At 49.8% G+C, this 17,993-nt stretch overlaps 1 protein-coding gene across 2 annotated transcripts in view; it reads left to right on the plus strand.

Moving 5' to 3' along the window:
• The first annotated feature begins 250 nt into the window (after positions 1 to 250).
• Positions 251 to 17,993, plus strand: part of KCNJ1 (potassium inwardly rectifying channel subfamily J member 1) — a 29,604-nt gene continuing 11,861 nt past the window's right edge. For both annotated transcript variants that reach the window (XM_053594327.1, XM_053594326.1), the window contains exon 1: positions 251 to 397. The gene's annotated coding sequence lies outside the window, so the exon portion shown is untranslated. The remainder of the gene's footprint in view (positions 398 to 17,993) is intronic.

Here is a 17,993-nt window from a genome sequence, read left to right on the forward strand (position 1 = left end):
TGCACACGTGTGCAGCCTCCTGTGTTAGATTCGGACACTGTCAGCACGAGCACACTGGCCTCCTGGTTCCAAGCTGTGGTTCCATAAACAAATCTTTCTTAATTAGCCCTGGCAGCTCAACACCTCTGGTGTATATAGCCCATTTAACGGCCACGCCTACTCTTGCCGGATCCGGTTATAAAGTAAACTATGTCCTTTGAGAGCTGTTGCATACAAATGAGTCGGCAGCCGGTCTGAGCTGACCCACAGACTCATAAAAACCAACAAGGCTTCAGGTACCCTCACCTGGGACACCCAACTCTTGGATCAAAGGTGCAAGGACTTGCTCACTTCAAGAATCCAGATGCTTTCTTGGAAACCAAGAAAATGAGTTTTTGTCTTCACATTTACCCATGAGGTAAGGGGAGAAGTGCCTCATTGTCTCTTTATAGAAAAAAGAAGTTAATTCTTGTGAAAATTTAGACCTCTTTTTCCTACCTCTAACCTAGACAGACTTGTTCATCCACTCCCAGGGGACAAAAACATGGGTTTAACTCACTCCCTTGATGCTCTTGACTTGCTGGGTCCATGCGGATTACTAGCTGTGAGCTGCATCCTGCCCTCCTAGGGCTGGGGCTGTGGCACAGCCCTGGAGCTTTATGAAGAGTAGTTAGAATCTTTGGTTGCAGTGCGCTTGGATCCAGAGTCTTCTCTCATTGGAGATAAATGTGAGGCTTCTGTCTCTGATGAGACTTCTATCTCTGACAGAATCCTTGTGATTGTTGCAAGATTTTGTCTAGTATGAGAACATCACTCAGACCCCCTCCATCTTTCCAGCAGAGGATAAAGATTCTAGTGGGGTCTGGGATGGAAAAGGCTTATCTAGAAATTGCAGGTGTCAGCAAGACACTTCACTTACTTTCACCAAAATGCCTTTACTTCATTTCCTGAGATAACACTTTATGGAATTTTGCACCATTTTCAGTGAATGCATCTGGATTCATCAACATTTGTTCAGCTCTGTAAATACTGGTATGACAAATGCTCTTTACCAGTGAATGCCAGCTGTTTCCTCTGAACAGGGATGGAACCCCTTTGCCAAACACAGTAGAGCCTCTGTAAGGTGACCACCCAAGGGACTGTAACAAGCTGGTTAGCACAGAGAGGTGGTCAACATAAGGAACTAGGCCTACTGTACTGACATATATATATATATGGAGAATGTCTGGTCTGTGAATATTAGGTCAAATCAAGGATGTTCAGTGTAGAGAGGTGGTCCATGTAGAAGGTGGTCCATGTAGAGAGGTGGTCCCTGTGAGGGGTGGTTAGCAAGGTGGTTGGTTTAGGGAGGTGGTCCGTGTAGAGAGGTGCTCTGTGTAGAGTGGTGGTCTGTGTAGGGAGGTGGTCTCTGTAGAGAGGTGGTCCGTGTAGGAGGTGGTCGGTGTAGGGAGGTGGTCCCTGTAGAGTGGTGGTCCATGTAGGAGGTGGTTGGTATAGGGAGATGGTCCATGTAGGAGGTGGTTGGTATAGAGAGGTGGTTGGTGTTGGGAGGTGGTCCCTGTAGAGAGGTGGTCCATGTAGGAGGTAGTTGGTGTAGGGAGGTGGTCCATGTAGGAGATGGTTGGTGTAGAGAAGTGGTCAGTGTAGGGAGGTGGCCCCTGTAGAGAGGTGGTCCATGTAGGAGGTGGTTGGTATAGGGAGGTGATCCATGTAGGAGGTAGTTGGTGTAGGGAGGTGGTCCCTATAGAGAGGTGGTCCGTGTAGGAGGTGGTTGGTATAGGGAGGTAGTCCCTGTAGAGAGGTGGTCCATGTAGGAGGTAGTTGGTGTAGGGAGGTGGTCCATGTAGGAGATGGTTGGTGTAGAGAAGTGGTCAGTGTAGGGAGGTGGCCCCTGTAGAGAGGTGGTCCATGTAGGAGGTGGTTGGTATAGGGAGGTGATCCATGTAGGAGGTAGTTGGTGTAGGGAGGTGGTCCCTATAGAGAGGTGGTCCGTGTAGGAGGTGGTTGGTATAGGGAGGTAGTCCCTGTAGAGAGGTGGTCCATGTAGGAGGTAGTCGGTAGAGGGAGGTGGTCCATGTAGGAGGTGGTTGGTGTAGAGAGGTGGTCCCTGAAGAGAGGTGGTTTTGATTTAGGGAGGTGGTCTCTGTAGCAAGGTGGTCTTTATAGGGAGGTGGTTGGTGTAGGGAGGTGGTCTGTGTAGGGGGGTGGTTGGTGTAGGGAGGTGGTCACCTGTGAGTTTCTGCTGTATCTCTGTCTTTTTTTTTCTTATTAAGTCATTTGTACATAGATCATAAATACATTTATGCCATTATGGGATTCGATGTGTTGATTATTTGTACAAATTGGAGTGCTTACATCCTACCAATCAACATAGCCTTCACCTCATTTACCCAATTACAGCATTAAGACGTTTGTGTTCTACACCTGATACAGATTCTCTGCATAGTTACTCCAAAGAAGATGGCCTTTTGCAATTGGCAGACTTTAGGAAAAATGGTTGTTTTCTTTTCACCTTTAATTGAGCATACAAAATGGGCAAAACGTAGTGATCGTAGTAGAGATCTGTGCTAGACAAGAGCCTGCCAGACACCCCTCTCTGGGAGGAGCTGCCACATCCCTGCTGGGCCCCTCCAGCTTGTGCTGTCTCTCTGCACCACTTCACATGAGGGATTCCCCCACAGTGAACTTCAGCTGTTAAAGAACAGAGGGGTTGGGGTATCTGGGAAAGCAAGGACTGTCAGAACGGCTTTTCTTTGTTGTTGACGCCCTAGTCACGGGGGTGGGTTTTATTCTGTGTAAGGAAGTTTAGGAGCAGGTGCGAGGTGAGGGCTGAACCTGCAGAGATGTGGGGCGTGGGCTGCCTGTGAGTGGCTCTGGATCGCCGATGACATTAGTGGCTTTTGGTTTGCTCTGATTATTTTTTAAAAATACATAAGATGCTTGTATTTGCCCAGCACGCTTGGCTCTGGAGAGCCGAGGCTCCAGATTGCCCGGGCGTGTCCTTCCCCTCTCGTCAACAAGGTATTTTTCTGGTTACAAATCTTTCCTGACCACAGGTCAGTGGTTATCCAGGATTCATCTTTGCTCACATGCTTTGCCTTTTCCTTGCCCCAATGCTCCCATGTATTGAGGGCTTCCTAATCCGGGTAGACCCGTCATGGGAATAGCCCCGGCTCACCAGTTCGACCCTGAGTTTGACCCTCGTTCCCTCCTACTGGGGCTGGGGCTGACCATTGTCTTCTCTTCCTCTCGTCCTTCTCATTAATGCAGGTGTTTTACACACAGGTGTTTCTTCATTTGCTTTTCACCAGGCTTATGATGAGCTCCCACTGTGTTCTGGGCACTGTGCTAGGTCTGGGGAAACTCCCCATAATTAGCAGCTGTGCTGAGCCAAGTGGGCACGCACGGTCTCTGGGCATGTGCATGGAGACAGCCCGTTGCATGCTAGTGGGGGAGACACCATGGTGAACGGGGCCTGCTTCAGGAAAACGCAGTCACGGCATAATCACTGCAGGCACAGGGAAGGGTGTTGTCCTTTACCTGCAGAAGACCTCATGGAAGCATGATCCTGAACACCCTGGAGCCTGCTGGGGGCAGCAGGAAGAACATTCTAGAACAAGGAAATGGTATTTACAAAAATACACAGGTGTGAGAGAGCTCATAGTGTATAGAGGGAACACCGGGCTACTGGGCTGGTGTGGCTGGAGGTGGGTGGCTGGGAGAGGGGAGAAGAAAGGTGGGGGGGGGGCGGCAGGGTGCCCCAAGGCGCAGAAGACCAGCATGGGAGGTTGGCGGTTGGGCAGTGTGAAGTGGGCCCTGCTGCAGGAGACTTGGAACCCCCCCTAAAGTCCACACAAGGAGCACACTTTGGGAGGCAACACGCATATGTCCTGGCCTCTCAGCCCCACAGAGATGAGTTAACGGGACCCAGAAGTTACGGGGAGCCAGGGCCTATGTAGGGCAGGGAACCAGCTTTCCTGACGCCTCTTCTTCAGGGATGACACCTCTGGGCACTTGCTTTTCTGGGCATTGAAAAGCTTGCATCTGGGGAGACAGAGAGGCCTCAGCCGAGTGGGACCCTGTGGCAGCGTCTCTGCCATAGGTGGTTAGGTCTTAAGTGAGTTCCTGCCTAGGGCCTGTGGTCAGTGCTGCTCTGCCAAGCCCCATAGGAGACAGGGCAGAAATTGTGTCGCCCTCACTGTGGAAGCTTAAGTTTGAAACAAGATCAGAAAAATAATAGAGTTGCTGAAAGTTAGAAGCTGCTGCAGCTGAGGGATACTGTCTCAGGCCCTGTCACTCTGGGACACCCCCACCACTACCACCACCAACTTCAGGGCCCAGGAGATCAAAGTCTTAGGACGGGACACCCCTTATGGTATTTTGAGAAGCCACAGGCGCGGTACACATGTGGCTGAGCTGAGATCAGAGCCGTCTGACTCCAGCGCTCACCTACATCCGCTCCCGTCCCCTGCAGGTGTGGTGGTGAAGTGAGGCCATGCTGTCAGAGTGTCGGGGGGAAAGCCAGAATTTGGGGGTTTTAATTCCTAAACTGCTTTAGTCCAGTCGCTATAAGGCAACCCCAGGACTTCTGTCCTTAGAGCTAAAGCAACCCGGGAGGTCCTGATGAAAGCACAGAGAGATTCCGGTTAGTTTTTGTGAACCATAGGAAGGCCCCAGAGGGGGAATACGCAGAATGCGTATTATGCTGCTCACTCAAGTCACCACTGAATGAATTATTAGCCCAGAAATCAAAGGGTTGCTCAGCAGCTAACTGAGGATAATTGGGTGTTTGTTAAAACAAAGGCTTCTGCTCTGGGCACTTCCCACCTTCCCCTTCCCCCACAGCTCCGAGTGTTCTCAGAGGTGGATGTAATGGTCAGGTTGGTAAGTGGGTTGAGAGAAAGCAGAAAGCGACCATCTGCCTTTATTTCAAGGCCTGGATCTGTCTTTGGGAATGAGAGCATCCCCACTTTATAGACTGGGAAAAGAAAGAGACAGTGATATTATAGGCTAAAGCCAAAAGTAAAGATAAAAAGCCAGAGCTGGGCTCGGAGGCTCACACCTGTAATCACAGCAAGCAGGGAGGCCGAGGCAGAAAGATCTCTTGAGCCCCGGAGTTCAGCAGAGTGAGATCCTCATCTCTAAAGCAAAAAGAAAACAAAAAAAGAAGAGAGAGAGAGAGACAGGCCTAGACCTCCCCCAGTGCGCTCTGGCTCCGGGAATGTGTCTGATTCCTGAGTGGTTCGAGCCCTGCTCTAAAACAGCAAGAAGTGGTCAGCCAGAGCCTGTGGTTCAGAAATCTTCAGGAACGAGCAGGGTGTGAGGAAATAGGAAAAGCAGAACGAGAACCAATAAGTAAAATCTTTTTTAAAAAAGGAGATGGAAAATGAGTGTAGAAACGTACAGGAGGGAGATTCTAAGAAAAGTCAACAATGAGCAAAAAACAACCCTAAAATCACAGGGTCAGAGCAGCCCATGCCCCGAGTCGGGCGGGGGCTCCTGGGTCCCCCTCGCTGAGCTTGTCCTGAAGGATGTTCAGAGAAAGTGTCAGCCATCCCTGCCATTGCCTTGTCAGAACAGAAAAGGGAGTGATGCCCTCACAGCCAACAGTCCTGGATTCTTAAAAGCAATACCGGAAAGAAACCTAGCATAGCAGAGAGAAAAGTCACTTCAAACTTTTTGAATCCAAAGATTTTCTGCTCCAAGGAGTCGCTTCTAAAACCTCTGATTAAGGTTTCTGCTGTCAAGTCTAAAACCCAATCCAATTTCCTCCCGTTAAACAACACAGTACTGAGACACTAATTTTGAACACTCATCCTGAGGGCTGGCCAGGTCCAGCTCACCCACTGCACAAAGAAACTAAGGCCAGGAAAAGGGCAGCAACTTCAAAGGCCCCAGGCAAGATGTAAATGTGAATCTGAATCCTCCCAGCAGCTTTTTGGATCAATAATTTCCTCACTCAGAAAAGCCCACGGTTATTTTCCTAAATCGGTTCCCCGTGAGTAGAGTTTGTTTCTGCGCTGAGGGGCTCCTGCAGCGCTGCGCAGTCACACCGGGGCAAGCTTTGTATTCTACTTAGATGCATGTGACCACCTGTGCTGCTCAGAGCAGCTTCTTTGTGCATGCTCTGTGAAATCCAAGCCGGAATGTTCCTTATATTTAGAATTTCACAATGTCCACGTCCCTCCCTTTCTTACAATTGCAGGAATACCTATGTGTCTTGGCTCAGATTCAGGGACCCTACTTATGGAACCTATCGAGATGCCACCATGTCCCCAGGGAGCAGATTTAAATATGCAACACAACGCAGCTGAAAGCAACAGGTTAATACTGTCTCTGCAGAGCTAGAACAACTAAAGCTCTCTCAGGTGACTACCCCTGGGGGAAGTCTCATGGGTCACTGCCCTTGATTAAATTCTTGGAGCTTTCTGGCTCTAGCCAGATCTGCCATTTGTCCTTGAGAAGCTCCACAGGCCTGGGCCACCATGAGTAACTGTTGTTAGCCTCTCATGGGAAAAGACTCCAGAAAATGCGTCCCCTTGGAGACCAAGTCCAGTGATGAGATGTTTGGAGAGATAAGAGTAATCCCGTCTTGTGCTTGAGACTCATTCAACATTGCAGGATGGGGGTGCTGGGAGGCTGCGGGGAGCTGGGCTACTGATGAATTATGCATAGGCACAGGGAGCCGGAGTTGGGTTCAGAGATGACTCACAGGCATGGGTATAGGGTCACTTTAGGGGACTTGTGAGATGCCTATTCTGCCCCAGCTTTGTACAGTGTGAAGACAGTGTCTCCACTGCAGAAGTTTCAGTGCACTGGGAGGACAGGTGTGGACGACAGGCATGGGTGTGGCCATGTGGCATAACGGGGCCAGCCAAGCACATTTTAACTGACGGGTCTCCAGACCCTGTCTGCTCTGGTGGCAGCCAGAGAGGGGTGAGGCAGGGAGGAGAAGGGAAGTAAGCTGTGACCCCAAACAGGCCCTGGGGCTCTTGCGCTCCCTGCCCTCATCTGTTGTGTGTGAGAGCACAAGGCTCCCCAGGCCGGGCAGGTGCTCGCCTGAGACGGGGGACAGAGGCTGTGGAGAAGTGGAGGAAGAAGGGCTACTGCACTGGGACTTCACTCACCTTAGTGACATGTGCGTTCTTTTGGTGGGTGTCTCACTGTCTGTGGTGTTTGAATAGTCTCTCGTGGCAGTGAGGACAGGGGTGGGAGGGCAATGGGAAGTGAGCCCAGTCCAGACTGGCCTGGGGCTATGCCAATGACTTGATCCGGGTGCTCAGTGCACAGGACAGATTCCACGAGGCTGACCAACACACAGGGATGTGACGCTGGACACGGGCCATCAACACAGCAGGCCCACCGAGAGCTGGGTCTGGTTTTCTCATACCCACTGAAGACAAAATGACATTAGACTTAAACCTCAGCCAGGAGCATGTGGGCTTGAGGTCAGGAAGGAGCTTGGGTCTGCAGGATGCTGAGAGACCGGAATACATCTCAGAGGGACGTGGAAGTGAACTTCTGTAGACACAGAGTCTGCATCCATCTTTCTGGGAGGGGGTTTCAGTAGCCACTTGCCAACTGGCAGGGCACACGTTTGAGCTTTGGAAAGTCTTATCACAAGCTCTTCGCTCTGAGTCTTGTGTTTTTGTAGCACAGAGGTGGGCTGCCGCCACCCGTGCTCTCAGGGGGCTCCCAGGAACAGAGTCGTGGTTCTGATGACATGGCTTAAGCTTGGAACAGGGTCATTCACCACTGGCTATCTCCCCGATGACACCGTCTGCCAGACAGATAAGCCTAGGATTACTGGGTACAAATTCCCCTGTAGCTTCTTTCTATCTGAGGCTTGAGGCCTAAGGGGCCTGAGACCCCTTCTTCAACTTGTGTCTCTACACACGGTACTGCCCTCACTGACCCCAGCCCTACCAGCTGCTGGGATCCCCACTCCAATGAGCTACCACTTCCGTCTTGGGCTGCTTAGCCGTGTGGGTGCTGGGGGGCCCAGGGATGCTAACAGCCAGGTCACAGCAGGCTAATTTCCAAATGCAGACAACGTAAGCACCATGCCTCTTTCCCCAGTGACTAGAGACCAGATCTGGAGCCGTTTCCAGGCCTCGGGCCTGGGGAGGAGGAGGAGAGCAGGGCATTCACAGAACAGCCAGGCTCTGCCTCTGGGCTGCTGCCTCTCCCTGCCCTGGCGTTAAGACAGATCACCCCTGCACTGCACACAGCATATCTCTGCTCTCTGAAGGACTCCAGACTCACCCCAGCACTGTGGTCCCCCTCGCCCCGACCAGAATGGCCGCACCAGGGGGAGGGTCTCCATGGTGTATTCCTCAGCGCCACACCTGGGCGTCAGCCCCCCGCCAGCCCCCGGCTTTCTGAGCAGCTCCTGTCAAAGTGTGCCTCTCTCTTCCCTACTCACATTCTTCCTGACCCTTGGCACCCTACTTCTAGGCTTAGTCCAGCTGATATGAGCCACTAGGACCCACCCTTGCCGTGGTAGTGAGCTAATTTTCAATAATCCAATTGGTGACTTTCTTCTGAGAGAATCTTCTGGAGTTCCTGACTCCAAAACAGAAAAGAGGCTTCCTGAGTTCCTTTTCTTCCCTCAAGTCACTTCTATATTTAAGAAATTTATTCCTTTCTACCTTAATTCATGTATTTATTTTATCCACAAAACCTATGAAGAGTCAGGCGCTTATGCCAAACAGACAGATATTACTTCACTCCCAAACTGTCAACATGGGATAGAGTCTTCACTGGAAAACTGCCATGGCATGCTGTTACCCTGCAGTCAAAAGTTCTTCCTTATGTCTAACTGAACCCCATCTTGCTACAAATCCAACTCACTTTTATATATCACACAACCACCTGAATTCTCCTAAACGCTGTATTGCTTAATCTGTACCAGGGTGCTGGGGGAAGGTATCATTGTCATTTGACAAAGGAGACACATGTCTTGACTTGTGCCTCCCTGCAGAGCTTGCCAGGTTCTGCTGCTGCTGTGAGAGGGGGAACCCTGGTCTTAACCTAAAGGACCTGAGTCCTGTAGGACACCCCTTTAGGTGGAAGGGGCCTGAGTGTGGGGTGTCTTTCCTCCCGTTTCGGCACTGCCACCCACCATCGCCAGCAGCCAGTGCCTGTTTGCTTTACAATGTCACTGCTAGTCCCTGTTCCTTCTTAGTTCTTATCACCATCTATGAATACCGTGTGCCTCTGGCTCCATTTTATTATCTGTCTGCTCTTCCCACCTCTCTGAATGACGATCTGGTCGACACTGCACCCCCTGGCTCTTGGTACAGTGCCAGCACATGACGGGCTCCCAATAAAGATTTATTGACAGAAGGAAAAAGAGGCAGGGGCAAAGAAACAGCAAGCAAGGAAAGAAAGGAAAAAGGAATGGGAGGGCCAGACTTTTCTCCAGCCTCTCCTGTCTTTGCTCCCCTCATTTGGATGTCAGAATTCATTGGCCTTATGGGTCAAACTTTTAGGGAACTTGTGGTGGGTCTCTTAGGTTAAGACCAGGGTTCCCATCTCAGCTCTGTCTCCTATGAGCTATTTTGATTTGGCCTCTGTAGACTTCAGTTCCCTCCCTTGAGAAATAGAGACATTTATACCTGTTTCCTGGGGTCACTGTGACGACTGCGTGAAATAGTTCCTACCAAGCCCCACCAGAGTCTCTGGTCCTTGACAGACCTTGAGCAAGTGTTGGTTCCTTTTTCCTTGCAGTAATGCCAAGCCAAGAAGAGGTCAGCCTTTAACCCCAATCCTTAAAATCAACGCCCGTGGTGTGCCTTCAGTCACATAAGAGGGGTGACCTGCCTGGCCAAACTGACCTGACTGACGGCCTGCTGTCCAGGCTTGCAGAGAATATGCTACTAGCCTGGTCTGTGCCAAACAAAGTCACATCAGAAGGGATGTGTTTTACTTGGTTTCTTTTAAAAATTATCCCCAAGGTGGACACATACCCTACATACGTGAGTGCTCTTGTAGGCTAAATTGTAACTGTCTAGCTCTGTGAGCTCGGGTCAATCACTTGGCTTCTCTGGCCTCTGGGAGTAACAATGTGGGCTCTGTCATGGAGTTTACTATGGAGTTTACTATGAAGACTGCTGAGAGATAGTAAGATCCTCAGATGTTAGTCATTTTTGATCCATACATTAGAGAAAAAACTACTCTCAGACTGAAGTAACTTCGAGAAAACTTTATGGAACATTCATTATTGGCCAATCTCTTTTATATTAACACATCTTGTCTTCTTTTCTTTTCTTTACTTTTCATTTCTTTTCTTTCTTTCTTTATTTTTTTGAGACAGAGTCTTGCTTTGTTGCCTAGGCTAGACTGCCAAGGTGTCAGCCAAGCTCACAGCAGCCTCAAACTCTTGGATTCAAGTGATCCCCCTGCCTCAGCCACCCAAGTAGTTGAGACTACAGGTGCCTGCCACAATGCCTGGCTAGTTTTTCTATTTTACATAGAGATGGGGTCTCGTTCTTGCTCAGGCTGGTCTCGAACTCCTGAGCTTGAGCCATCCACCTGCCACGGCCTCCCAGAGTGCTGGGATTACAGGTGCGAGCCGTGTGCCCAGCCCATCTTCTTCCCTTTTACTTTCAAACCACTCAGCGTACACCCCTTCCCATCTTTCCTTCATTCATCCATTCCCTCATTCAACAAACCATTAAGTGTCTCCAGAAAGACATGCCCCATCTGAATAGCGGTGGACTGTTGATCAAATGCAGTGGTGGGCAGCTGCTTCATAGACTGCCGTCCCCCACCTCGGGTCAGAGCTTGCCTCTGTGTCGCGCTCTGCACGCCTCCTTAAGCAGCTGGGGGTTTTCTCTGGATGCATCTGCCTGGTCCACGGGGTGGACTTATTGGTCTCTGCTGCTCCTGTTTGCTGGCATTGTCTGTCCACCTCCCCAGCCGCACCACCAAGGAACTTCTGCGTCCCATTTGCTCCACTGTATCCATAGTTTCTCAGTTTCTCTGAGCTCTTCTATAGCTTCAGCTGCTCTTGCCCTTTTTAAAAACTTTAAAACTTCACTAAGTCAGTAAATGCTGGAAGTGGGTAGTTTTCATGACGTAAATGAATGCTCAGAGATTCATTTGTATACGGCTTTTCAGACACAATATCGAGTTCAAAATGCATGAGATACACGTGCCACTACGTGTTGTAGAAAATCTGAGCTAAACTTAAAATGGATGGTGAGAAGCTCAAGTGCATCCGCGGCTTATGAACAGGCGCTATGCCCCTGCACCCATCAGTGGTAGCATTTATGGATCTACATTGCGTAGGGTTTCCCCTGGATGTTTTGTTTGGTCATTACTTGGGTGAGCAAGTAAAAAAAGTTCAGTTATGAGTTGGAGGGAAGTAGCTCCTTCTTTGCCCTGGCCATTTCTAGCGGGGGGGGGGGGAGCACACTGAGGCCGGAAGGAGTACAACGTGGTGACACAGTGGACAGGCCCCCACACCGGGGCACTCTCAGCTGAGTGGAGGACCCTGACCTTCACCCAGTCAAGAAACATTTGTAGAGTTTCCACTGTAGGTCCAAGGGCTGAGGACTCAGAGGAAAACAAGACAGACTCTGTGCTGGGGGTAGAGTTGATAGGTGATCAAGAGGGAGGCAAACAACCAGGATGACTGACAGCCGATCATGATGATCGTGACGATTGTGACATGGGAGGAAGAATGGGGACCTGCCTGGCCAAACTGTTTGTTTGTGGGTTGAGAATGGAGTCAGCACGGAGACTGTGGTACTACCTTAGCTTAGATGCCAGAAGGCTCTTGGAGCAGGTGATGGTGGAGACAAGTCCCTAGTGACATGTCTTAAGAACACCAGGAACAGAGCAGTCCTGAGGGAGGAAACATCAAGTGCCAAAGACCAGGGCAGGAGCCACAAGGTGCGTTTGCAGAGCAGGGTTGGTGGGGACCCAAGTGAGGCCACAGGATCCCAGCTGCACAGTTGTACAGGGCCTCATGGTCACCAGAGCAGGCAGGAGCTGAGAGAGGCTTCAGCAAGGCAGCAACATAACCTGATTGAGAGGATTCATTCCGCACTCCGTCAGGCAGAGTGTCTTCGCAGTCACCTTCTATGGACCAGCCAAGGAACTCTGGTGGCCTGGACAAAAGTGGCAGCAAAGGAGGCAAAGAGGACAGATGGGTCCCGAACATAATTTGTCAAAAAAGCAGAAAAGATTTGCTGATTGGACGTGGGGATGAGAGAGAAAAAAGATGAAGACTGAATTAAGGTTTCACCTGACGGTGGGTGGTCATGCCATTGACAGAGCTGAATTACACAAAACAGACATAAGATCAGTAGTCGTAGGTGCTAAGAAGGAAAAGAAGAGGGTGCTGGGAGAATGTTTCCAGAGTAGGACGTTTGACCCCAGCTGCCTGTGCCCAGAGATGCCATCCTTACGTACATCCCACGTGCTGCCAGGCCCCATTTCCTCTCCTCTGTCCACACTCTGCCTGGTGCCCCAAGGCAGCCATGGGACCTGCACCTGGTAAGGAGCTTTCAGAGGAAGCAGCGTTCCAGGCATCAGTCACCGAGCCCAAGTTCTGGCTGCCTCTGGGTCTGGAAGGCTGGCCATGATAACCCCAGAGGAAATTCAATTGGTCTGGCCCGATTCCATCTTCCTGGTCTAATCTAATCTCACCGGTTTATGGGCAATCTTTTCTCTCTGATCCTCAGCCCCCCCTTTGTTAATTTGCTCCAGATAAACAAAGTCTTCTCCTTCGGGGCTTCATGTATGCAAAGAAACTCCTTAAACGTCCCTTTAGGGAAGCCCGGAGCCTGCTATCTTCTCCCTCCCAGAAGTTCTGGTGGGAGAACCTTCTTTATGAGCCAGGGAGGATGGGGAAAAGGAGGGAGGGAACTTTATGAGACTAAGCAGCACCATATACCTCTCCCTGTGTCTTCCCCGCAGCTCACACAGGCACTGTGGCGATCATCCTTGGAGCTGCCAGGAGAGCCAGTTGCCTGCTCAAATCCAGGCCTGGATTATAAAATTGTCCCCCAAATGCCAGCTCAACCTTCAGCTGTCAAGTCGCCATCTTGTCATCAGGGCTCCTTAGCCCTGTGAGACAAGGAAGGACCTGACATCTATAGCGACTCTCCCTGTGCTGACTTCTGTGCTGGGTGTCCTGACTTAATCCTATCCAGCATTAGGAAGTGGGGGTTCTCATTTCCATTTTCCTGGAGAGGAACATGCAGGTGCAGAGAAGCAAAGTGACTTGTAACAAGTGGACGGAGTGGGGTTTAGGCCAGGTCTACACCACCTCCAGCTTGTCCCTTCTCTACCTTTAGGGCACCTGGAGAACCTTTGCCTTGTCAAACCATCTGCTGGCCTTCCATGGTAATGCTGACCCCAGCCTGGACGTCACATCCTCCAGGTGCCCGGGGGCTGTCCAGAACCTCATTAGTGATGCTGTCAGTCTCTCCCAGCATCTGGCCTCCTCCCTCTGCCCCAGCAGCTCAGGGGAGCCTTGGGAAGACCAGACATGCCAGGACTCCAATGATGTTGGGAAAAAACCACCTAATTATTGGGAGTGTGGGAAGACAAGGAGAGTGGATGAGAGTAGAGCAGCTTGGGCTACAGGGAATGCAAGTTAGGTCCAAAAGACAGAAAGCACGGGGAAAACCCATAAACAACTCACAGACAGCTCTAGGGTATTTATTTCTCCGTAGGTTTCTTTCTCCATGGTTGTTTTCCAGGCTTAATCGATCACATTGGGAAATTAGCTTTGCAAAAACCCCAGGCGCTGCTCTGCACGCCCCAGTGAGCAACAGAGCCAGAATTCAACTCCGACTCCGGACACTGCTGGGAGCCGGCTGGGAGCTGCACGCGTGCGCCAGGTGGGGACGTGTTCCTCCTCCTGGGAATCAGCGCCCAAGGCGGACAGGGGCCTTGTTGTAGTTTCACCCCCTAAACCCATCATACATTACTATGCTTCATAAGGTCTAGATTTGACCTTGAAGGTGCGTCACCAATCAGGTCATGAGGATTTGCATTGATCCAGGTGAGGATTTTTTTTTTAGGTAGACAGGTGCAAACAGGAGGTGGCCTGCTATATTTTTTCTGGCTCTTCTAGAGGGTCGACGTCTGGACAGGCCGGTGAGCGGTTTCCTGCCATTCTCTTGAGAGTCACAACATGGATTGCACATAGCTCTTTGTCCAGTTGTCACCCAAGAAAACGGCATGGTGACCACAGCCTAATAGTGTCCCCATCCTTCTCTCTCCACGGGGCACAGGATGGGGTGCAGGGCAGAGGCTAGGACTGCTTTGGGGGTAGGAGGCAGGGGGACGGGGTTTTCACCATCCTCGGGGCTCCTCTGGCTTGTCTGGGAAGTTTGCTAAGTCTCTGGAGGGGCTGCCTTAAACTGGAATGAGAATTTTTGGGGTTTTTTTTTTGCAGTTTATGGCCAGGGCTGGGTTTGAACCCGCTACCTTGGTATATGGGGCCAGTGCCCTATTCCTTTGAGCCACAGGTGCTGCCCCTGGAATGAGAAGTTAATGCACTGACCCCGGGAACACGCATTCAAGGAATAAAATGGTAGAAAACACAGAAGATGGGCAGAAGGGAGGAGAAAGAGAGAGAGAATGAGCCCCCGGAGATCTGGGAGAGCCAGGCTCCGGCAGCCCATGCAGGGTGCTGCCAGGGTGGGCAGGGGAGGCCCGTGGATCACCTTCTGTCCCACCTGAGTCCCACCTGAGAGCGTCCCAGTCTGCCCACAGTGGTGAGCTGGTGTGAGTTGGGCGCTGTGAAGGATGACGCCCTGGATCCCAACCACCTCAGGGTCCCCAGGCCTGCAGAGCCCCTGGGTGGGGGCTGTGGAGGAGAGGAGGACCCCAGACTCTCCCTCTGCTGCTCCTGGAACCACTCGGCCGCCGGTGGAGAAGAACTTCCCTCTGCATCCTCCCACAGGCTAGCAGAGCTTTTGTTTAGGAATGACAGCAAGCAGAATGCCTTTTGTACCCCAAGCTCTTGTAACAAAATGTTAATAATTTTTTTTTTTTTGGCCTTGGAATACTTTCATTTTTACAGATTTCCTGAGGAATAATTGATATACAAATAACGGAATATATTTAATATGTACAACTTGATGATTTGGGTCACACCCATAATACCATCACCATAATAAAGATAACACATCCAGCACCTCCAATACATTCTTTGTGTCCCTTAGTATGTGTGGCAGAAACTGTTAATGTTAAACCCTCTTAACAAAGTTTTAAGTGTGCAATATACCACATTGTTTTGTTTGTTTTTTTATTAAATCATAGCTGGGTACATCAATAAATGTTAATAATTTTGATGGTGGTACCTCCAGGACTGCAGAAAGCACTTGCTAGGGGAGGAAGGTGCCAAGGTCAGCTGAGGTCCCCACAAAGGCCTAAAGGAATGTGCAAGCTAAAGAGTTGGGCAGGGGAAGTTTGTTGAGTCCTCAATATGTGACAAATGCTTTATATATGTGTATTTATTTTCTGTCCCAACTTTATTGAGATATCATCTCCATAACATTTGGTCCACCATTTGAAGCGTACAGTGGTTTTTTAAATACATTCACAGAGTTGCACAACCATCACTGCCGAAATACCTGAACGTTTTCATCGGCCCATGGCAACTAGCATCTAACTCCTTGTCTACAGATCTGCCTCTTGTAAACCTCTCGTAGAAACAGGATCACACAACGTCTGGCCTGTTTCTGAGGTTCCTCCGTGTCCTGGCGTGTATAAGTACTTCATTCCTTTTCAGATTTGAACTTTGCATTGTGTGGCCATTCCACATTTTATTTATTGATTTATCAGTTGGTGGATGTGGGGGGTGGTTTCCATTTTTTGGCTTATTGTGGATAATGCTGCCATAAACATTCACAGATAAGTTTTTATGTGCTTAACGTTTTATTTAATCCCCATAACAACAAAAGCACTTCTAATCACCAATTTATTATGAAAACGGGCAGCTCGAAGAGGTTAAGTAATGTCTGTGAGACTGAAAAGCTTCTTTTGACTTGATTTGATTATGATAGAAGGACAAACAAGAGGAAATAAAGCGGAATTTAATTTCACCTTTTCCAGGTCACTGTACACAGCACTGAGTAAAAAGCAGGGAGGAAAGGGGTGGGAGAAAGTGCGTCAGCGGGCCTGCAGCAGGCTCCGCTGGCCTCTCTCGGGAGGTGGGTAAGGGCCTTGACTTTGCGCTGCCCTGGCTCTCAGGTCTGGGGCACGTCCCCTTCCTGCTCACTCGCCTTGTTTCAGAAGCAGGCATGGTCAAGAGCAGCTTCAGACAATTGCCAGCGTGGCCCGTCTGCCTTGGAGGACATGTAATTGTTCTGAGAGGGCTCCCCAGGTGGGCTCTGCCTGGTGACAAGGAGGGGAGCATGTGAACTGCCTCCCAAGGAGAGGCCCGAGAGAGGTCTCGGCACGCGCCCAAGGGCAGCTCTATGGTGTGGAACTACAGGGTCACCAGGGCTGCTGGCTCTGCTCCCTGTGGCTGCAGGGCTTTCCCAGAAAGCACCTGGGCATGGGAGCATGGGTGACGACGTGCTGCTCCATTAATGTGACTCCCATGGCTTGGCAGAGCCCAAGCCCAAACTGGTAATCATTGACCCTCAAAGGCCTGCTGGGGCACAGCCGCAGAATCAATAGGAAAGCTGGCTTTCTGTCCAAGCCTCTCCCCTGAAGCCTTGCCCTTCTCTTCTCCTTTCTGGGAAGGATGCTGTTGGGCCAGGACGCTGGTGTAGAGAAGCCCAGCACTGAAGGACATGAGGGGACCTTTTCATTCAACGCACAGTGGGAACTGGAACAAGCAGTTAGAAGGTGCTGGCAGCTCTGCCACTTTCTATGTCCAAGTGTTGTCTAAGCTCTTTCTATCCATCCACAAGATAGATAGGAATGCTCCCATTTTTCAGATTTAAACCCACAGATCCACTTCTTAAATCTTGCCCAGTGGGCCGCGTGACAGGGCTGGAACAGGGAAACTTGAAATATAACCTCCAAACCCAAGCACTTGCAGCTTGGTGCTTTGAGCATCTTGGTGCTTTCAGTGTCCGTCAGAGCTCAGCTTTGCTGCTTGCTGCCTGTGTGTGCACCCCCCAAGTGCCTAGACTCAAGGCCTTATGTGCATTTTTCCTGTTATATTATAAATTGTCAAGGTTGGGAATTCTATACATTTTCTTTAAAAACAAAGTGTGCTTTCTTGCTGCAGAAACTCAAGAAATTATGTTCAGGCTCCCTGTCCACGTGGAATTCCCTCTTTTCTGAGCTGGGAAGATTGAGTCGATATAATATACCAACCCAAACCAAGGATAACTAGAAGGGTCAGGTTAATAACAGGATCCCTGCACACATAATAAATCCAACTTTTTATAAACACTGAAGTTCCTTCATTGAACTCCATTGCCATTTGAGGTGGGTGGCTCAATCTGTGAGATTTAAGAAGCGCCTATTACAGATGTATTGAGTTTTCAGAACATCACCCCCTCTGCTTGCACACCTTCACAAGATAAACCAGTGCGATGGTGATTATTTGACTTGCAAAAATTATTCTTCCCTTTATAAAACAATCCTCTATAGGATTCCTTTACATATCTAATATCCTAATGCCTATATGTACATCTTTTGAGGACATATTGGTTTCAGTATGAGATTATATATCTAGACATGTAAGATGATATTTTCAATATAATGACATTCTTTTTAATAGTAATGGGAATAGAAACACTGTGAGTCTAGAAAGCCTTTGGATCATTTTGTTAATTTAATTTTTAATTCTGAATTCATTAGAAACTAGAATTTCCTAGGCAGGATCACGGCTGTCAGGAAGGCCTGGCCTGAGTGTATTATGGTAGAGACCTGAGAACTGGCTCTTGGTTAAGTCTATTGGAGGCAGAAGTGATCCCTCTTCCCTTTCCCAAGCTCTTGTCTGTTCCTGCTCCCAAATGATTAATGTTTCACCCAGGATTCTGCAGGGACCTGTCCTGTCTCTCCTAACAGTAATCATGGTTGTT

Source organism: Nycticebus coucang, chromosome 6, assembly GCF_027406575.1.
Source record: "Nycticebus coucang isolate mNycCou1 chromosome 6, mNycCou1.pri, whole genome shotgun sequence".
Taxonomy (NCBI): Eukaryota; Metazoa; Chordata; class Mammalia; order Primates; family Lorisidae; genus Nycticebus; species Nycticebus coucang.